The sequence below is a fragment of the Mobula birostris genome, chromosome 7, assembly GCF_030028105.1.
Source record: "Mobula birostris isolate sMobBir1 chromosome 7, sMobBir1.hap1, whole genome shotgun sequence".
NCBI lineage: Eukaryota > Metazoa > Chordata > Chondrichthyes > Myliobatiformes > Myliobatidae > Mobula > Mobula birostris.
Window position 1 is genome coordinate 26,699,809 of NC_092376.1, and position 16,437 is coordinate 26,716,245.

Below are 16,437 nucleotides of genomic sequence, written 5' to 3' on the forward strand. Positions count from 1 at the left end.
TTTATAAGGAACAACTCCTCTGACTTGCTCATTATCTGCACGTAGGCTGTGGTTTGCTTGCGAGAATGTTCACTTTCCAAGCCCAAAAGGTTCTGTGTTTCAAGACTATCTAGTCCATGATTGATGGGAGCACAATTAGGCCATTCAGCCCATCGAGTCTGCTCCATCATTTCATCATGGCTGATCTATTTCCTTCTCAAACCAATTCTCCTGCCTTCTCCCATAATCTTTCACACCCTGACTAATCAAAAACCTATCAACCTCTGTCTTAAATACATCCAATGACTTGGTCTCCACAGCAGCCTGCAGCAATGAATTCCACACCTACAGGTTCACCACTATCTCGTTAAAGAAATTCCTCCTCATCTCTTTTCTAAAGGAACAACCTTCTACTCTGAGGCCATGCCCTCTGGTCCTAGACTCACCAATTATAGGGAACATCTTCTCCACATCCACTCTATCTAGGCCTTTCAATATTCGATAGGTCCGAATGAGATTCCGCCCCCGCCCCACCCCCATTCTTCCAAACTCCAGCAAGTACAGTCATCAAACACTCCCCATACGTGGTAACCATTCATCCCTGGGATCATTCTTATAAACCTCCTCTAGAACATCCAGTTTTTTTTAGAAATCCCATTCTGGAATCTTTTGTATTTTAAAAATGCTTTGCTATATCTCATAATTTAAATACTCGAGAGTTTTTTTTAGTAGCGAGTTGATTATGCGATTTTAAAAAATGTTTCACTCATGAATAAAGTTTACAATGTTAATACCGTTTAACGCATCTGATAGTCTCACAACGATTTACCCATGTATACAAACCAGGAGCAAAATTTTGAGCTCCAGAGATCAGAGAGAAAGTAACAATATGAAGCACGGAAATGTGTTAATACAAATCAGGAGTACAATGTATTGTGCTCCGTTAGTCAAGTACTTCCAGTAGTCAGACAAGTTTTAATTAAAGCTGGAAAGAGCCACTGTAGTATGGAATGATAGTATGTGATTATTGCTAGTTTCTTTGTTCCTCTGGACTTGTCAAACCTTTGCATTTTGGAAATGGGAAACATTCGCCACCATAGTAAGCAAAAAAAATAACTTGTAGTATAAACGCCACTACAGATTAGCTTTAGCTGTCGGACTACATGACCGTTCAACAACGGCATGTTTCCAAATCACTGAATGGAGCACATCTATGCCAAATAAATTAGCTGCGAGTGCATTATATAAATATTCATTTTATCCCTTACCAGATTCTAAATGGTTTACTTTGATTGGGTCCAAATGCCGCGCGAGGCGCGATCCTTTTTGGTCTGAAAACCTCCTCACATGCTCCCCATCTGAAAAGGAACAGAGTACGGATCAGCGTTCAGCCCTCGATAACGCTCCAAAGTAACAACTACAGTGTTCCTCCAACGTGAAAAGTGCCCGTGCGCGGTTAAGCTCCTCACACGATTCCTCAGCGGCGGAGCGGGACAAAGCTGCCCCTGACAGCGTGTGCAGCTTACAACGCCTGAAGCCCCGCGCCAAATGATCCCGTTCCTGCTGCTGCATGATCCCGTCGGAAGGAAAACCATTACTATCCCAGCGTTGCTAAGAAACAGGACGTTTCTAACCTGAATTCTTAGATAAGTTTGCTGCTACCCGGCACTGCCAGAGCAGTGCTGTCTGTCTCTTTGCATTGACATGCAACGCAAAGAGACCTCAGCAGCAACAACTGTAAAGTTCCAACTAAGCACAAGTAGTTCTCTCGTTGGACAGATAAAGCTCTTGGTTACCATGGCCTAATTAGTTAGTCTCTTTTCTGAAAATCCAGATTGCACCAGATCATTCAAGCTCCCAAAGGACTTCTCGTACGGACAAGCTGCTTCCTTCCAGTTCGTAGCATTGACAACCACGTTCAGCATTTTCAATTAGTGTTTTCAGGTTGTCATCTTACGGCAATGAAATTCATTCAGGAATCGCAATTATTCTTCATTTCCACAGATGACGGCAATTTTTTCATTCAATTACACCGCAAAAATAAAGGAAAGCGGGAGATATCCATCCAACTGAACCTCTCTCAAATGGTGACCGCAAAACAACACAAAGGAGTACTTTAAAATATAACAGGCTGCATATTAGTACACATGGATGGAGGACTGGATGGCTTTAAACAATTTCAGCATTGCTTACTAGAGTGAAAACCTACCAAATATTTTATTTCGATAAACTACAAGGCGTCGTTTAATTGAACAATTAGCCCTGGAAGAAGCTACAAAAGTGTGTCATTAAAAAATTCAAATCATAAACGTTTTGCCCATATTAATTGCACATATGATGAAAGGCACCGTTATTGGCCATGTGTCTCTGGTGTTTTCTTTTTAATTGACTATATATATGTAAATTAGACATTTAGTAAGAACTGTGGATGGTTTTAAGGGTCTTTGTTCAATTTAAAATTACGCAAACAATATGGGCTGTTGATGCAAGTAAATGTCTGATCCATTTATTAACATGGCTCAAATTAAATGGTATTGAAAAATATTACGTGAAATTTTGTATTAATGCAAATGTAAAACAGTTTCATTAGATCAATTTAACATATCGTTTGGGTGCAAAAATTGATTCCAGATAAAGATTTTGCTTCTGCTGTCCTACAGCTCTTTGATCAGTATGAAGCACTTTCCATTTTCGATGCTCAGTACCACCATTAAAGAATAATTGGGTTCGGGAAAGCACAACTGAGGACAATGAAGCTCTCTCCCCTGTACTCCAATAATAATATGCGGCTGCTGAACAGCCCCAGTCAGTACGGGTGCAGAATCATCACACGTGGCCAACACCCGCCAGAGTGGGGGTAGGGAATTCCTTTTCATATTCGACTCAAAGAAATCAATCTCCCTTGTCTTATAGGGGACAGTCTCAGAATGGTTCCTATTCACTGTGTCTACTAAACATCGCAAACTGTCCATGACTAACTAATATCAAACATGGTTAATAATTTCTTTTCTCCCCAATGAAAATTATATGGTATATTCTAGGCGTATCAATCAACACTGGCCTCTGAGCAATTCTGACCACTCTCTCTGCTCTCTGTAGAGATGTACAAATGAATACACTCACTCATTCCAAGCTTCCTTTATTTCTCAGCTATATGTTTAGGCTTTGAAGCGCCAAGCTAGAAGCAGTAAGATTTATTCAAATATACCCTAATTCACAGTATAGCACAGACAGAATCGTAAATCACAACAGGATCTTTACAGCAAAGCAATTAGAGCCAGACTCTTCACCCATCTTTCTGTCCAACACCGGCCTGGATACTTAACAAATTAAAACTTCCTTAAAAATTAACAGAGCCATTTTGTTTTGCCATGTCTGAAATTAGATTTGATGAGGTTATTTAATATGTTGTTCTAAATTATTTAGATTTCACTTTGATTTACTTGGGCTGGAACTTATAAAGTGCCTAAAAAAATTAAAAGCAGCATTGGAATCAGACCAGAGGAGACAGACCAAGCTAGTATTTGAGATGAGAGGGTTGCACTATCAAGAGAGGGTAAACAGCTTGCTCTTGTATTCCTTGGAGTTTAGAAGAATGAGAGATGACTCTGTTCAGACACAAGATCCTAAAGGGGATATTTTGGGTAGATTTTTAAGATGTTTTCAACAGTCGGGGAATCACAGACAAGGGAACATCAGAAGTTTAGGGGCCAGTCATTTAAAATTGAGGAGTGTAGAAATTTATTTTCTCAGAGCATACTGAATCTTTGGAATTCTCTGCCTGAGGGCGATAAAAGCCAGATTATATAGAAAGAGAGAGCGATGGATATATATATGTGAGGTTTTATGGGTAAGCAACACAAGGGAATAGTTGAGACCAGCTTATATTAGCTGTGATGATATTCCCTGGTGGGCACGCCCAAGGGGCAGAGTGTGTATTTTCTGTGGTGTTGTTTCAAAGCAGTATGGCACAGGTGGTTGGAAGGCATTGGCTGGGCTTTGTTGGGGCTTGGGTCAGGTTTTGTGACCCCTGCTGATTCCTTGCTGGCAGGGTTCTGTCGTGGTGAGACACAAAGCAGTGCACTGGGTAGAAAAGGCCTCAGGCCTGCCTTTTGCACATAGCAACTGTTGTAGAACAAGTGGAGGAAACTGGGACTGGGGAGCAGAGAGGGGAAAAGGCCAGGGTTCAGAATGGAATTTAGACAATTATTACTCAATTAAATTTGCCAAATGAGTTTTTGATAAAGTTCACATATCACTTACATCAAATTACAGAACTTAACCAGCTCTCCAAGCCTCAAGTCCTAATGTCTCTTTTATGTGTATATCAGTTCTACTTTTTTTTTCATCCCTGTCCTGAATTTTCAGTGAAGTTCCTTCCAAGTTTTGCATTATTTCTCTCCTTACACTGCTGTGTCTTCCTCCATCACCATTACCAATGGAGACACTAGACAGCATAAACACATGAGATTCTGCAGATGCTACAAATCCAGAGTAACACACACACTAGATTCTGGAGGAGCTCAGCAGGTCAGGCTGTACCTATGGGGTGGAATAATCAGCTGATGCTTCGGGCCAAGGCCCTTCATCAGGACTGGAAAGGAAGGAGACAGAAGTCAGAATGAGAAAGTGGGTGGTGATTTCTGCCAGTTTATACTCCAGATCTCAGTACCTGAAAGAGTCTGGTGGAATCTGGTGCAACAAGCAAATTGCTGGAGCAGCACCTGTGGTCTTCAGGATTTAGACATGAAACATTGACAGCACACTAAGGTTGGCACTGTCATGAACACAGGGGAGTGGAGGGCAGAGAGGGGGTGGAGGGTGGAAAGGGCAGAGGGAGGGGGTGGGGGGTGGAGGGGGGAGAGGGGGAAGGGAGAGTGAGAAAAAAGTAAAGTACAGACGTGTCGGCCCAGTGTCAGTGTCACAAAGTCACAGATCCACCAAGTCTGCGAGCACCATCACAAAAACCCAGTTATACTGAGGTTACACTGATCCCATTTTATCCTCCCTTCATCCTAACTCTCCCCAGATTCCACCGCCCACCTACACAGAACAGAGACCACTCAGACACAGCATCAGGCCCTTCGGCCCATCTGCTTATGCCGACCATGATGCCAAACGTAACTAATCCTAACTGCCTGCTCAGGGTCTATTATCTCCCCTTCTCTGCCTGTTCTTGGGCCCCTGCAGTGCTACTAACGTATCCCGTCTTCCACTTAGAAGTCCTCCCATCTCCTCACCCCACTCCCCTACCAACAGATCCGGCTTGGCTCAGTGACTTCCTCCAGCAGATTGTTTGTTGCTGTCCATTACCAATGTCTGTTATTGCCGGCCCTGAATCTATCTCCTGCGACAACTACTCGCACCTTACCCTCTTACAGCTTCCTTATAAATAACCTTTAACTTTTCCACTACAAGTGATATGCCATTTCTGGCTACCAGCAATTCTCCTGGTTTAGATCTTCTCATCACTTCATTTATCTTATGATATAGCAGAAAAGAGTTTCCATTTAAGGATGATTTCCTCTTCAGATTTATTTATTTATCATGTATACGTTGCAGCATATAGTGAAGTGTGTTGTTTGTGTTAACAACCAGCAAAACTTAAGGATGTGCTGGATGAGGCCTGTAAATGTCACCATGATCAAAACCTCTTCCTTTTTACACGACTGCAAAAGCAAACTATAAGACTGACTGTTAACCGTTCTCCAAATAACATGATGTTGGAAATCATGTTAGGCATTGAATACATCTTTCTTTTTCAACTCCTTGTCACTTTTTTTTAAAAAAGCGCTGTATCATCAAACCAGATTAAATTCTTTCAGGCTAAACAAAAATTCATTCACAATATATGCAAACAGAAATTAAAGGAGGAGTAGAGTCGCTGACTTCTTAACATAGTTTTACAGTCTGATGATCGGCTTGACTGAACAAATCATTGTAGAATTTGCAAAATAAATGTCTGAAGTGAAGGAAGTCACGTATACAACACCACCACAAAATTCAGTGATAGGCAAACTGCGAAGGACCATTTTTTTCCAAAGTTTGATGTAGAAGATTTGTCCCTTTTAAGGGTATTCCCTACCCTTGTCCATGCTGTGTAGTGTTATCCAAAAACGGAGGATTTATTTAAATGAAGTGCTCATGCACTGATGCTACATATTCCAGTGACTGCACAGTTTGTTGTTTATTGATCCTCTTTACAGTTACTGTTCTATAGGCTTGCAGAGTGTGCCCACAGGCAAAGGAATCTCAGGGTTGTATGTGGTGACATGTATGGACTCTGATAATAAATTTCACTTTGATTTCAATTCAACAGGATCATAAAATATGGAACACAACATTGCATTGGCACTTTCTCTCGAAGCCACCTTCATTCTGCTAAATACTTTACCTACATTTAACAGGTTTTTGCCTTTGTTTGAATGCCACCCCCCCCCCACACACACACACACACACACACACACTCTTTCATTTTCACATTATATCCTGAGAGCACTACTAAATGAGAAGTTTCCTCACATTAAATATTGCGGAGACCAGAGCTTTTATGTTTGACTCTCGTACCCATGAGTTTAGTCAACCCTCAGCTTTATTTTTGATCTGCAGGTGAATATCTGATGCAATATCTAATAAAAAGACCACTCATTTCCTCCGTTGTCTACTGCCCCCGCTTCAGTTCATCTTTTACTAGAACCCTCACACATACTTCTCATACTTTGAAATTTAAATATTTCATATTTTTCCCCTCAGGAATGCAAACAAGAAAATGAATCTCAGGGTAGTAAATGATGACATATACATGCATTGATAATAAATTTATTTTGAACTTTGAAATTTATTTGAACCTTGAATATTTCAGTGCTCCCTGACTGGGCAGAGCATCTTCCAATCTCTACAATCATAAGACCATAAGATATAGAAGCAGAAGTAGGCCATTTAGCCCATCCAGTCTGCTCTGCCATTCAAACATGGGCTGATCCACTTCATCCGGTCATCCCACTCCCCTACTTTCACTCCATACCCTTTGATGCCCTGAGTCTCACTTTATATACTCATTTCCTCTGAACCCCATTCATTCATATTCTTGCTACCTGGCCACCTACATCACAAATTTCAAATGCTCATCCTGTCCTTCATGGCCTCATCCCTCCCTACTTCCAACCTCCTCCAGTTCCAGAACACACTGCGCCTTCAACTCTGTCCTCTTGTGCATCCTCAGTTTCTTCACTCCCTCTATTGGCAGCAAAGCACTCAGCTGTCAAGAACATTCATTCTGGAGTCCTCTCCACTTCCCTGCCTTCTCCGGAAAGTACAACCTCCGGAAATCCATCTCGCATGCGAAGTGGCAATTCTGGACCAAACCTGAATCACTAAGGATGCTCAGCCATCAAAAGTGAAACCAAGTGACATAGGTGACAGAAAGACTTTGCTCCCAGAAGGACTCAATGCCTTCTAGACTCACTTCCAGAAGACTGTAAGACATAGGAGCCACATCGCCATGTCTGATCCATTTCCCTCGCAGCCCCAGTCTCCTGCCTTCTCCCCATATTCCTTCATGCCCTGATCAGTCAAGAATCTATCAACCTCTGCCTTAAAGATACCCAGTGACTTGGCCGGCACAGCTGCCTGTGAATTGAATCGAATTGAATCCACTTCATTTCTTATATCCTTCACATACATGAGGAGTAAAAATCTCTGTGTTGCATCTCCATCTAAATGTGCAATAATAGTAATTTATAATAAATACAACAGTCAATGTCATATAGAGTACACTCAAATCAGCGCGAGCTTCCTCATGGCCAAATGACCCCACCACAGACATGAAGTCATTGTCTTCTAGACACTCACAGTCCTCATTTCTTCTGGAGAACTTGCCTTCAGAGCTCCCAGTCTCAGAATCCTCCAAATCTCCACCGCCCAAGGATCCATAAGCAAGTGTCATGGCAGATCCATTATTTCAGTGTCTCTATCATAGACATTCCCATTATTCTGTCCACCCTCCCTAATTCTCTGCAACTTAAAACATATTTCTGGAGATTCAAGAGACTGAAGATATTGGAACGTGGAAGAAAAGCCCAACTGCTGGAGGACTCTGCAAATCAAACAGTATCTGTGGAGAGGAACAAGCCCAGTCAGTAATTCAGGTCATAAACCTTCACCTTGACTGAATGAATGGACAGATAGACCAGATGAAGAGTCTCAACCCCAAGCATCAACTGTCTATTTCCCTTCATAGATGCTGCCTGACCCACTGAGTACCGACTTTATCTTCTCTCAATTCTGATAAGAGATCAGCCACCTAGAACACCGACTCTAACTTTCTTTCCACGGATAATGTTCGACTTGCTCAGTATATCTGGAGCCTGCAACAAACCATCTGCTGGGAAACTCAGTAGACTGATGTCCGGGTCAAAACCCTCCATCAGGACTGGTCATCAATTCCTTCCACCCCCCCCCCCCACAGACACTGTCCAGCCCGTTGAATTCCTCCTGCAGATTGTTGCTGTTCCAGTTTCCACCAGCTGCAGTCTCTTATGCTTCCAGTATTTGGGTTCCTGATAAGAGTTTCTCTGGTGTCAAATGTGCGGCAGTTTTAATACATTCAGTCAACACACATCAAAATTGCTGGTGAACGCAGCAGGCCAGGTAGCACCCCTAGGAAGAGGTACAGTCGACGTTTCAGGCCGAGACCCTTCGTCAGGACTAACTGAAGGAAGAGTGAGTAAGGGATTTGAAAGTTGGAGGGGGAGGGGGAGATCCAAAATGATAGGAGAAGACAGGAGGGGGAGGGACGGAGCCAAGAGCTGGACAGGTGATAGGCAAAAGGGGATACGAGAGGATCATGGGACAGGAGGTCCGAGAAGAAAGACAAGGGGGGGGGACCCAGAGGATGGGCAAGACGTATATTCAGTGGCCTTTTTGTTAGCTTCCTCCTGGACCTAGTAAAATGGCCACTGAGTGTATGCTCATGGTCTTCTGATGCTGGAGCTCATCTACTTCATGATTCGATGTGTTGTACATTCGGAGATGCTCTTCTGCACACCACTGTTGTAATGTGTGGTTATATCAGTTACTGTCGCCTTCCTGTCTGCTTGAACTAGTCTGGCCACTCTTCTCCGACCATCCTCATTAACAAGGTGTTTTTGCCCACAGAACTGCCACTCACTGGATTTTTTGTGGGGGGTTTTTTCCCACCATTCTCTTTAATCTTTAATTGTGCGTGGAAATCCCAGGAGATCAGCAATTTCTGAGATATTTAAACCAACCCATCTGGCACCAACAATCATTTCACAGTCAGTCACTTAGATCACATTTCTTCCCCATTCTGATGTTCGGTCTGAACAGCAACTGAACCTCTGGACCATGCTTCCATGCACTGACTTGCTACCACATGATTAGCTCATTAAATATTTGCATTAACGAGAAGATGTATAGGTGCATATAATAAAATAGCCACTGAGTGGATTGTCTCTTTATGTTGAGCAGTAGCTTCAGATGCAGTTGGGCTTTGCTTTAGTGCCTTAGATAATGACAACTTGAACTGAATTTATGGTTTTCAAGCAATACACATCAAAGTTGCTAACTTCGTCCTGACGAAGGGTCTCGGCCTGAAACGTCGACTGCACCTCTTCGTACAGATGCTGCCTGGCCTGCTGCGTTCACCAGCAACTTTGATGTGTGTTGCTTGAATTTCCAGCATCTGCAGAATTCCTGTTGTTTATGGTTTTCAATATCATTTTCAGTGAAATGTCCAACAATTTAACAAGTGATTTCCAACAGTTAAAATTTAAACCAGCTAGGATTGAGATTTGGCTCTCTAGAATCATATTAAAGTGCCATGGAGAAATTAATCATTACCTGGGGTATAGGTACCATGGTACAGTCTTTAAATCTTTATGGAACAAATGATGGCTGTAATACTTCATTATCTTAATTGGTGGATGTATAGGAACACAATGAAAAATGGTACTATTGATTGAAACCTATCTTTTTGGGATTGTGATTGGGGCAGAAATAAAGAATTTAAATTGGTGGGTCTAGTAATCTTGGCACTTAAGACTGAAGTTTTAAAAAATCCTTTATCAAGAGTAACATCTGCACCACATTCAAAAAAGCATGTAACACTCACAACACGCTGGAGGAACTCAGCAGGTCGGGCAGAATCCGTGGAAAAGATCGGTCAACGTTTCCTGCCAGAACCCTTCGTCAGGACTGTAGAGGGAAGGGGCAGAGGAGAGAGGCGGGAGGAGAGAGAGCAGCGCACCGCGTGTGCGCAGCCCTCTGGTGAAAAATGATATTGTATCCATTAAATAGGGGCCATGGACAATTCTGATTTGATGGAGATGGACGTGAAAGCACAGAGGAAAATCTGGAGAAATTTCTGAAACGCTCATGCGCTGCTGTCGTTACTGCGTGGTTGGGAATCTTCTGGAGGGAAGGCCTCAAAATCCCCAGCTTGCCTACTGTTGGCGACCAAGATTGAGGTCGAATCATTCGGACAGAGATGGCGCTCAGTACTCTGTATTGCAGAGCTGATTCGGAGGCTCGAAGTTTTCAGATGACTCAGAGACGGATTATGGTCGGGCATGGCAGGAAGAGTTTTTCTTCCTTCTCCCGTCTGCGTGAGATGTGGGACATTTGAGAGACTTTGAACTTTTTACTGTGCTCATGGACTTCTTCAAGTTATGGTATTGTTGCACTGTTGTAACTATATGTTATGATTATGTGGTTTTGTCAGTTTTTTCAGTCTTCGTCTGTCCTGTGTTTTGTGATATCACACCGGAGGAATTAATGTATCATTTCTTAATGCATGCATTACTAAATGACAATAAAAGGGGAATGCGTATCTTCATAATCTAATCATATCTAATCTGCAGATTATTTTGTGTCAAAAAAGCATGCATTGTGCAGATGAAAATGCATTAACACAATAATCACTTTACAAACTTCTTTGCGTGAGTTAATGCCAGTTGCATGGAGAGCTTGGTGTGAGAACTGTATATGCCTCAGCAGTGTTTTCTGTGCAACCAACATGCACAACACACTGGAGGAACTCAGCAGGTCAGGCAGCATCCGTGGAAACGAACAGTCAACATTTCAGGCCGAGACCCTTTGTCAGGACTGAAGAGGGAAGGGGCAGGAGACTGAAGAGGGAGGGGGCAGGCGCCCTATAAAGAAGGTGGGGGGAGGGTGGGAAGGAGAAGGCAGGTAGGTGCCAGGTGAAAAACTCCGCCTGCCACAACAGACAGGATCTCCCGTGTTGCCACCCACTTCATCTCTGCTTCCCACTCCCATTTGGATATGTCCATACACGGCCTCTTCTACTGCCATGATGAGGCTAAACTCAGGTTGGAGGAGCAACACCTCATATATCTTCTGGGTAGTCTCCAGCCCCTGGGCATGAACACTGAATTCTCCAATTTCTGGTAATTCCCTCCCCCTCCCTTCCCCTATCCCTATGTCACTCTGCCCCCTCCCCCAGCTGCCTATTACCTCCCTCATGGTTCCGCCTCCTTCTACTACCTATTGTGTTTTCCCCTATTCCTTCTTCACCTTTCCTGCCTATCACCTCCCTGCTTCCCCTCCCTCACCCCTTTATCTTTCCCCTTACTGGTTTTTCACCTGGAACCTACCAGCCTTCTCCTTCCCACCCTCCCCACTCCTTCTTTATAGGGCCTCTGCCCCTTCCCTCTTCAGTCCTGACGAAGGGTTCCAGCCTGAAACGTTGACTGATCGTTTCCACGGATGCTGCCCGACCTGCTGAGTTGCTCCAACGTGTTGCGCGTGTTGCTTTGACCCCAGCATCTGCAGAGTATTTTGTGTTTTGTGTGCATTAATGTACCCCAAATTTACATCTGGCAAAAATTACACGATAGTCACCGTTCCTCTTCAGACTTTATTAACGTCAAAGGCTCAAATAGAGTATTCCTTTCAGGGTCAGGGAGAACTCTCCTTCAGACACAAGCAAAGCCGTGGACAACTTGTGACAAAACAAATTTCAAGTGCGCTGACCCAACTTGGGGTCCCAATCACCAGGATCCCTCCCCACCTCTCTGCCCCATACACACAATTAAGGAGGTGGCGAGAAATGCCATTAAAAATCCTGCACACACAACACCTTACAGCATCAGGTGTAATCGATCGGGGGTCGATTCCTGCTGCAGTGTGTAAGGAGTTTGTTATACACTCTCACTGTGACTGCACTGGCTTCCTTCGCGTGCCCTAGTTTCCTCCCACATTCCAAAGACACGCAGTCAAGGTTGTTGAGTTGTTGCCATGCTACCTTGCTGCTACAAGCATAGCGACACTTGTCAGCTGCACAGCACAATCCTCACTGATTTGATTTGGTGCAAATGATGTGTTTCACTGTCTATTCTAACGTACATGTAATAAATAAACCTAATCTAATCTAGAGAAAAAAGAAACATTTGCTACCTTTATCACCAGCAACGAGTGAAAAACCAGGAGGACATTTCAGAATCAGGTTATCACCGGCATGTGACGTGAAATTTGTTAACTTAGCAGCAGCAGTTCAATGCAATACATAATCGCAGAGAGAAAAGAAAAAAAATAAATAAAATAAAACATAATAATAAATAAACAAGGAAATCAATTACATATATTGAATAGACTATTAAAGAATGTGCAAAAATAGAAATACTGTATATTAAAAAAAAGTGAGGTAGTGTTCAAAGCTTCAAAGTCCATTCAGGAATCAGATGGCAGAGGGGAAGAAGCTGTTCCTGAATCGCTGAGTGTGTGCCTTCAGGCTTCTGTACCTCCTACCTGATGGTAACAGTGAGAAAAGGGCATGCCCTGGGTGCTGGAGATCCTTAATAATGGACGTTGCCTTCCTGAGACACCGCTCCCTAAAGGTGTCCTGGGTACTTTGTAGGCTAGTGCACAAGGTGGAGCTGGCTAGATTTACAATCTTCTACAGCTTCTTTCGGTCCTGTGCAGTAGCTACCGCCCCCGCCCTACCCCCATATCAGACAGTGATACAGCCTGTCAGAATGCTCTCCACAGTAGAAGTTTTTGAGTGTATTTGTTGACATGCCAAATCACTTCAAACTCCTAATATAGTATAGCCGCTGTCTTGCCTTCTTTATGACTACATCAATATGTTGGGGCCAGGTTAGATCCTCAGAGGTCTTGACACTCAGGGACTTGAAGCTGCTCACTCCCTCCACTTCTGATGCCTCTGTAAGGATTGGTTTGTGTTCCTTCGTCTTATCCTTCCTGAAGTCCACTATCAGCTCTTTCATCTTACTAACATTGAGTGCCAGTTTGTTGCTGCGGCACCACTCCACTAGTTGGCATATCTCACTCCTGTATGCCCTCTCATCACCATCTGAGATTCTACCACCAATGGTTGTATCGTCAGCAAATTTATAGATAATATTTGAACTATGCCTAGCCACACAGTCATTTTTATACAGAGAGTAGAGCAGTGGGATAAGCACACACCCCTGAGGTGCGCCAGTGTTGATCGTCAGTGAGGAGGATGTGTTATCACTAATCCGCACAGACGGTGGTCTTCCGGTTAGGAAGTCGAGGATCCAATTTCAGAGGGAGGTACAGAGGCCCAGGCTCTGCAACTTCTCAATCAGGACTGTGGGAATGATGGTATTAAATGCTGAGCTGTAGTCGATGAACGGCATCCTGACATAGGTGTCTGTGTTGTCCAGGTGGTCTAAAGCCGTGCGAAGAGCCATGGAGATTGCATCTGCCGTTGACCTATTGTGACGATAGGCAAACTGCAATGGGTCCAGGTCCTTGCTGAGGCAGGAGTTCAGTCTAGTCATAACCAACCTTTCAAAGCATTTCATCTAGAAAAAGTAGTGCCAAACACCTTCTCCATCCATGTTTACAAAGAGATACCCTACAGTCAAGATCTCCTTTTGCAGCAATGTCTACTCTTCCACAAGGTGCCCTCTCAGATCCAAATTCCACAAAAGCCACTTCTCAAACGTGCTTACAACTCTCTCATAATTGTAGCCCTTACACTCAGAAGCCTTGCCTCTGGATCTTCACAAGTTGACCATGTTGATATATGCCGCATTAGGGAATGTATTCAAAGCTTTCCTCGCATTAGTCCAACGTTCCTTCTAACACCTCAGAATGTTTAGACTGATATGATTCAAAGTGGAGAAGGAACCTCAAGGCCATAAACTGGGAGCCCATAAGCCCCATGTAGGCACCAAAAAGGAGCGCATCACCACATAAGTAACCCATCCCATCAGTCATCTCCATCTTAGGACACACAAAACCAGAGTGGAAGCAAGTTGGTCCTGACTGCCTAAGAAAGAAGAATGTCATGTGTACCAGGCACTTTGTCCCTTTCTGCTGAGTGGCAGAAAGGACAAAAGGGTTTCTGGGCAAGGTGAAGGCCCTTCTAATTGTGGTCAATGGGAATCTTTTCTTCATACTTGGAATGGGGATTCTGTGACAGTGAGGCTCTCAAATGTGCCACCCTTCATGGAAAGTCCTCATCTCCTTCCAGATATCTGCCTTACCATCTCCTGCCACGTGGACAAGCAGCCATTTCAAAAGGTAGCCTCCATGTGCTGTTCAAAGCCATCTTATGTTACCATTCACGGTGATCAAGTGGACAAGTAGTCTTTTCAAAAGGTGTTGTTCAAAGCCCTCTTATGTTACCATTCATTTCAAGAGGGCTAGAATATAAAAACTAACATATAATGTTGTAATGCTGAGGCCTTACAAGGCATTGGTCAGACTACACTTGGAGTATTGTGAGCAGTTTTGGGTCCCTTATCTAACAAAGGACTTACTAGCATTGGAGAGGGTCCAGAGGATGATCCCAGGAAGGAAAGGGTTAACATATATGGACTGCTTAATGGCACTCGGCCTGTACTCACTGGAGTTGAGAAGAATGAGGGGGGACATCATTGAAAATGCTCACTTCTCACTGCTGCCATCTGGTAGAAGGTACAAGTGCCCAGGACTCATACCACCAGGTTCAAGAACAGTTACTACCCCTCAACCATCAAGCTCTTGAATAAAAGGGGATAGCTACACTCACTTCCATTGAGATGTTCCCACAACCAATGATCTCACTTCTTCTTGGGGAGCAGAAAACTCCATCTGACTGAAGCTGAGGTGAGAAAGACCCAGCCAGAGTCAAGCCAATAATATACCAGGTCAGGTTCTGAAAGACTGTGGAGCCCAGCTGAAAGATATATCTAACGTGTCTCTGGAGCAATTCATTGTCCACTTGGCTTTCAAGGTGGCGACCATCATTCCAGGGCCAAAGAAGGTGACAGTTACCTGCCTTAAATGACTATCGTCCTGTGGCATTAATATCAACCACTATGAACTGCTTTGAGCGGCTGGCATGGAACACAGTAAACCCTTTCTCCTGGCTACACTGGACTCTTTCCAGTTCACTTATTGCTCAAATTGGTCCACTGATGATGCAATAGCCTCTGCCCTCCACTCTGTCCTGTCGCACCTGGAAAATGGGGTCTCATATGCCAGACTGCTGTTTATAGACTCCAATTCAGAGTTCAACATCATCATACCCCAGAAACTGGAAACTGTCATTTCTGGCTCTCAACACCTCCCTCTGCAATTGAATACTGAACTTCTTAACAGTAAGGCCACAGTCAGTCCCTGTGGGCAGCAACATCCTTTGTCCCATTACGCTGAGCACTGGCACTCCCCAGGGCTGTATGCTCAGCTCGCTGCTGTTCACACTGCTGACGCATGACTGTGTCACAGATCCAGCTCAAGTTTGCAGATGACACAACACTAGTTGGCCTTATTGAGTACGATGACAAGACAGAGTATAGAGAGGAAGTAGAGCGGCTGGTGAATTGGTGCGAGAAGAACAACCCAAGCCTGAATATGGAGAAGGCAAAGGAAATCATTGTGGACTTCAAGAAGGTGCAGATGAACCATCACCTTCTGCAAATAGGCAGGAGGAGAAGATGGCAGCGCAACGCAGCACGCGTAGCGTCTCCAGTGAAATGATATCATATTTGTTAAATAGGGTACTGTGCACAATTCTGATTTGATGGAGACGGATGTGAGAGCACGGAGGAACATCTGGGGTAACTTCTGAAATGCCCGCTTCGCTGCCGCTGCTACTTTGCGATTGAGAATCTCTGGAGGGAAGGCCCCAAGATCCTTGGCTTTGCCTGATGCTGGCAACTGAGGCTGGGGTCCAAGCGCTCGGCAGAGATGGTGCTTGGTGCTCGGTGTCAGAGGGCTGGTCGGAGCTCGAAGTTTTTGGATGACTCAGAGTCGGACTGTGGTCGGGTATGGCAGGGAGAGTTTTCTTCCTTCTCCTGTCTGTGTGAAATGTGGGACTTCCAAGTGACTTTGAACTTTTTTACCGTGCTCATGACCTGTTCTTCATCAAGTTACTTACACTGTTGTAACTATATGTTATAATTATGTGGTTTTTGTCAGCTTTTCAGTCTTGGTCTGTCC

The 16,437-nt window shown here is 43.9% G+C and overlaps 1 protein-coding gene across 3 annotated transcripts in view; it reads right to left on the reverse strand.

Moving 5' to 3' along the window:
* The window catches only part of LOC140200061 (CRACD-like protein), a 202,602-nt gene that overhangs the window by 144,549 nt on the left and 41,616 nt on the right, over nt 1-16,437 (reverse strand). For 2 of the 3 annotated variants that reach the window (XM_072262769.1, XM_072262766.1), the window contains exon 2: nt 1,248-1,337. The exons of the other annotated variant lie outside the window; for it this stretch is intronic. The gene's annotated coding sequence lies outside the window, so the exon portion shown is untranslated. The remainder of the gene's footprint in view (nt 1-1,247; nt 1,338-16,437) is intronic. 3 annotated transcript variants of the gene reach the window in all.